We start from the raw sequence: 6,691 nt of genomic DNA, 5'->3' as shown, positions 1-6,691 counted from the left end.
GGAATGATAAAGGAAGACATTCATATCTCCACGCATTACCGTACAAATCATACAAAGAGCTTTGGAATTTTAAATTCTGGCACCAATATCACTAGCACTGGAAATGGTACTGTTAATGAGTAGCTTTCCACATTTCTTTTGCAGGTAAGAGAAAGAAAAATGGGTGAAACTGTGTCTGGGCCTGGTACTGATATACTGCAAGTCAGCATCAGATTATAGGGATGACAGGCTTTTCTTCGTCGTCGCCGGCAGCTCCAATGAGTTACCAGGCGGAGAGAAATAAGGATCAAGCTGAAGGATCCACAGCAGCCAGCAGGCAGAGAAGGAAAAAAATATTGCTATTAAGCAAGAGAGAATTGGTTTTCTCCACCCTAATGAGAATTCATCCTGTGAGATAGATGAGTCAGTGTGAAAACACAATTCCATACTTGCCATAATGAGATCATTTTTGAGGAATTGGGTGTTCATTCCTCAAGTGAAAAAAAGTCAAGGTTACCGAGAATTTCAGTGAGGAATTCCCCCTTTTTTCGACTCCTAATAAAATAAAATGGCTGGATATGAAGATGTATTCTGTCTACGTGTCAGAAAAGGTGCTGTGAGGCTGTACTAGTCACCATGTTGAAAGAATTGCAAGGATAAAAATCATTTCCACACCTGGCCAAGCAGCAGGACACAGACTAAAAGCTCAACTGAAAAATAGATTGGAGAGATCTAGAAATGGATAAAAAACACTTAAAACCTTTTTTTTTATGGTGAAGGAGGTGCACAATAATCATGTGCAATAATTGCAAAAGCTCTTGGGGGAAAACGCCCAAATCCTGTAAGCTTGGAGTCTAACATCATGAGCTTAAGGAAACGTTTGCCACAATCACAAAGATAGAGAACAAATCACAGACGGATTCAGGTACTTCTCACCTCATTTGCCCCAGTCACAGCACAGGAATCCTTATTGATGAGGCCAATGTTTTCCTGTGTTGTGGCAGAAACCTTAAAAGTTGCAATGGATGTCAAATCACAGTGAACCATGGTAGCAATTTGGGCTAATGTCCCTGTACAGGGCAGCTAAATGCCAGATTGAAGAAGTTTATGTAGAAACCAAACCCCTAAATAATGCTACACTTTTGTTCAACATCAGTGTTTGGGGCACCCTGATAGCTAAATGGTGAAAACCTTTGTCCACATAACTTCAATGTCCCCTTTGTATTGTGTGTTGAGCCTTATTACAGTTTAAATCTTTCAAGGGAAAAGAGGGCATCCACATGCAGCAACGGCTTCTTTTGTCCACAAAGAGTTTGGCTCAGCTTTTAAGATGCCGGGCTCAAACGTTGGGGATTAGAGGGACTTTTTACACACCTGTTATGGTGGGATGATTACACCTTTACAGCATGATTCATCTATATGCAGTTTGATGACTTCAGCACATTTCCAGCAAAAGCTAACTCCCAGCATCGACCTCAGCAGATGTCTGATGGGTCGGACTGAAATGTTTGGGTGTGCAGAGTTTTGACACGTTTACTGTAAATCTGCAGCATCAAATCACGTGCCATCGAGGGGCCAATAGTCTTCAGTGTATGTGTCCAAGAGGATTAGTGTAAATATTATTTTTCCCATAAATACAAAGTCAGACTAATACTGATGAATGATATACAAACAGAATGGTGCATCTGTACTGTGCACTTGACGTTTTGTTTTATACAGATCATACAGAATTGAGGCTTTCCGCTGCTGAGATTGATGGAACAATGGTACATTTTTTTTGATAATTTGCTTTGAAGAACACAAGAAATGTGCCGCTGACTGCAGAGAAAACTGTTGGCACTTTGGCCTTCTGAGAACAAAAAGACAGAGAGAAAGCTTCAGAAAGATCCCAGAAGGCCACAGCCCCATTCACAAGTCACTTCTGAAGCATGCGTTCAATTCTGTTTGGTAATGTCACGCTTTTGGTGCCAGAAATGCAATGAGGATATCCATTCAAATTCAAATAAAGATGAAATCAACAAACCGAAACGCTTGGTGTTTCCTGATTATTTATGCAAACCCCTTGAGTGTTGGCTGTTGCTCTCGTGTTTGACCTCTATAAAGTGAAGTATCTGCTTTTGTATTGATAAGTTGCCTTCATACTTGAAATGTCTGTCACACCGGAAAGTCAATCCTCATTAACGGCCACACAATAACAGCTCACATTCGATAAAGAAAAGACAGCCTTTGAACGCTGTGCTCCTGTAAAGCTGGCCTGAACTCCTAAAGATTTTAAAATTGAATGGATGATTATTACACAGGAATGTTTGAAACACTTTTCTGACTGTCTTTGGTTTCCCTTCTAAACTCTTCCCGCTCTTCATTTCTTTTTGATTATACATAACTGACGATACTTTTTACTACTGTATGCGTTTTTTTTGCATGTTTTTTGTGTTTTTTCGGTGTGTTATCTGAGACTGACATAAAGGAGAGTGAGTGATACAGAGCTAGAACTAGACGGTTTCTAGTGTGGGTGCCTAAGTGGTTGCTTTGCCCATCATTAGTTGTTGATAGATGGGTACCTGTAATATACAACAGATCACAACCAAATGAACATTTCACCTCAACTGTGGGGTACGCAGCAACCTGAGAGAAGAGAGAATGACAAGTATGATGCAGCACATTATGTGAATCTGCTGAATCAGCATGTTTCTGAAAACATATCTGTCCTATTAATAAGGGAATAAAGGCAAAACCAAGATAGCTCGAAGGAAAAATCTGCCAGCAGGACATTCTACTGCTGCTCACTGTCTTCCTCGGGACAATGGTGTGAAATTTTCCATTTGCTGATTAAAGCCTTTCTCCTCTCACGGGCACACAGCCATATCGCCAAAGTGTTTGTGTGTTTGCGTTTTACGTCTGAGAACTGTTTCATTTTTGAAGTCACTCTGTGATAATTACCTAGGTTGATCCTCTGCTTAAGTATTAACTGCTGGCACTTTCTTTGAAGCTCAAAACAAACATGATTATATGTTAGATGCTTGATTTAATGCTACGTGTCTTCTCTTGCAATCAGCGTACATGGGGGAATTTTAACAAATGTAGCCTGCGGCATGCTGAGTTTCTCTCCAAGAAATCAACAACTTGAATATTTTCTGGCTGATCGCTTATATTTCGAAACAAAATATATAAACAGAACAGAGAGTTGCACAGGCATCTTTGGAACACATTTCGCATGATATTGCAGTCTCTTATCAGTCGGAAAGTAGACATTTTCAAACTTGACACCCTTATTCGAACGCAACAGGAAACACATTCACAGACAACATATGCAAAGTGTGTGCTAAATAAAAAAAGATAGCGTCAGTATGTGTTCATAGCTGTCCCATGAAATACGCTTGATAACAACCAGCTTCGGAGGAAAACATCTGGATGCTCAAATTCTGTTGCATGGGAGGCATTGCTTCAGCCACATAATGTGTGTTTGTTGCGCAAGTTTGTAGGCTGATCCACACTGCCTGTTGAAAACTGCCTTTTGGTGGCCTGAAGTGTGCTGCTGACGCAATATACCTCCCCCCACACACACACACACACACATACACACACACACAACAAACACATACAGCCTGCATCCCAACTGAATCGCTTCATCATGTGGACTCAAGGAGAGGGGGGGGAAACAGGCAATATGAGCACTACAAGCTGTGGTGTAATTGGGACAGCACACTAACATACTTTATTAATAACCTTCTTGTACACCGATCAGTTGAACATCATCAAAACGAGCTAAACCCAAACATGTTGAAATTAGCTCGTTTTGTATACAATATGAGCCTTGTTTCAAAGGGACAAATATTGATCAAATGTATCCCAATTGGAGCATGTAGGCAGAGCAGATGGGCTGAATAAAAGAGGATTTCTGGGGCTCTGGTGTTGCTTCACTGAGATAGAAAACAGGCGAGTGGAGAAAAAAATGTTTCTCTGTTTACTGGCCTGATAATCTGCAAACAGAGATAAATAAATCGATTTGGAAAGCCTTGAAATTAATTTAAAAATCTAGGAAATCTACCAATCAAGCGCTACTCCCCCCCCCCATCCAAAGAAAAGAGGGGAAGAGTTGCTCAGAATTCAAATCCAGTCGAAAATTGCACCAACTTGCCACTTGTCTTATCAGTGAAACACTTGGTATCTAAAACTTCCCATTTTGTTCATAAAGTGTTGAACTGGACTAAGCTGAGAGGCTTAATGCAATAACTGCTAATCCTTTAATCTTGAACATTTCTCTTTCTTGCAATAAACTTCATTACCCAGTCATGACCGTGACTCCTAAATACCACAGTTATTGACATTTAGGTCCTGTGTCACTCTTGCATTCATGAATAGTCTGCTGACCATTGTTTTGCACATTTTTCCATTAGTGAAATAATGAGCATTGTGTTCACTCATTATTGACATACAGCATACTGTCCCCCACTACTAAAGGCTGTGGATGCACATTTCCGGATACAATGGAGGAAAAGTAGAATCATACATCAGCACAAAATAGCTTATTGTTTTCACTTTTGGAAATGGAAATGCAACACAATAACTCAACATTGATGCAACAGTGATTGATGGCAATCATTGTATTTGACTTGTTTGAGATACGTTCCCTGATTTTGTTGTGAAGTTGATTAAAATGAAGGCCGTGGACTAAATCCTTCAGCACTTAAGATGTCAGTACACATCAGCATATTAAGTAGCTCAGAGTTGGTATCCAAAATGACAGAAATAGACTGCGGCTTTGCAACATTGGATTTCAAAGTGTTTTGTGCCATAACCAACAGCTTAATGAGCTCTCACTCAGCTCTGTTTTTCCTTTGTAGAGTATGTGTGTATCCATCCCGACCTTGAAACACCAGGGGCAGCGCTCCCTTGTTTCTGGACATTCAGCCTCATTTTGGTTGTGACCTTCCTCTGTCCTCCCTGCAGCTGCTCCTGATGCCAGTGAGCAGACTCAGACAGGATGGACCTCCCGTTGGGAACAGTTGCAGCTCTCTGCCAAAGGATCAACTAACATCCACCAATGCTGCAAAGATAAGATGTGAAATTAAATGTGTGATCTTGATTGTTTCCTTTTGGGAGGCGGGTCACAAATGAAGGGGGGGAAAAAAAAATCGTCTCCAGGCCGTTTTTTTATTTCAATGCTTGGCCTGTTAGTGTTTTTCGAAACACGCAATGGGATAGTGAAGGCAAACTGCTACATTTGCAGTGCAGATGCAGAAGTCTAGGCAAACGGCAGTGATTCTGTAAAACACAACCAGACTTCCTGTTCTGTCTCTTCGGTCAGAATGGGATTGTGTGGTGGCCAAATGCAGCTTGGCTCACACAGATATGGTCGTTGTCTTGGTGTTGAGGAAAGTCTCCAATGCTTTGCTTAACAAGGGAAGAGTTTATTATCTGGGAGAGGATGCTTATTGTCAAAACATAGTGAGAATACTTACTTTAAAACACAAATGTATAACGCAATCTCTTAAATGACACAATTTCGGTAATCTCAATCATTTCCAACACTTTAGGGCAAATAAACATACTGTTGTATCCTCAAAACTGCATTCCTAAATTGTTATATATACTATCTGTAATCTGTGCCAGACTGCAATGGTAGCCATTTCCTGCATAATTGCATACTCATTGTGGGTACTTCTTGCAATTCCAGTACTTTAAAAGTTTACTTAGTGGTAAATGTTACTGTTATTGTCTCAGCTCAGATCTCGCTTTTCTTGTATTCACATAAAGCAAGATTACTGTTGATAAAAGAAAATGCACTCTTCAACAGTAGCAATAGAAGACAAGAGTGAAAGATTAGATCTTTACAAACATATAAAAAGCCATCATCCATACAACATGAAATCACCACCACAGTGGGAAAAGGTGTCTAATAAGAATTAAACTGAACTAATAGCTGCTCGGTGTGTAATGAGTCATTAAAAACCCACTGTATACCCACAATGCACAAGGATTACAGTTTGGGGAAGTAAAAGGAAAGTGAAAACCATTTCCTGGTCTTATACTTCCCCCTTGTGGCCATTTCAGGTAATTGTTTCATTGTTTTCTGACTAGAGAGCAGAATCTGTCCTGCCCACCATAATTAAGAAACCATTTGATTGAACTTCATGCCGATTCCTAAATTAACTCCTATGTGAAAGGGTCTAATTAGATCGTTATCATGCACCGGAAAACACAGCTCCTTATGGGAATTCAATATGCACCCTACTGACTTTTACATTACTTTCCTATATTGGCGATTATATTTTTTACTCTGTGGCTGTGGACACATAATCTATGATATAGGTAATTACATGGCGATGGGCATAAATGAGCAGAACTGGCAAGAACTGGTCTTACTGAATTCAAAAGTATATTAAACAAAGTATGCCTTGAACAAAAATGTATGTCCTGACCTACACCACTTTACAATTGCTTATTCCATTCATGGTAAATTTAGATTGTCTCATACCACGTAAATTATTCAAATTCACTTCATGCAGCCATTTTCCTACACGTACGACGTGTCGACAGTTTAGAAGACACACACATTCTTAAATTCTCATTCTGCAGCATTTGCAGAAGTAGCTTATAATTAGGAGCTGGTAAGAAAACTAAATGTTAAAGTCGCTAAAGTATATGATACGGTACACATCTAAAAGCAACATGGCAACATAAACAGAATTTATATTGTTACATTCATCTT

Source organism: Pholis gunnellus, assembly GCF_910591455.1.
Source record: "Pholis gunnellus genome assembly, chromosome: 12".
NCBI classification, from domain to species: Eukaryota; Metazoa; Chordata; class Actinopteri; order Perciformes; family Pholidae; genus Pholis; species Pholis gunnellus.
Note: the sequence above shows the minus strand (reverse complement) of the source record.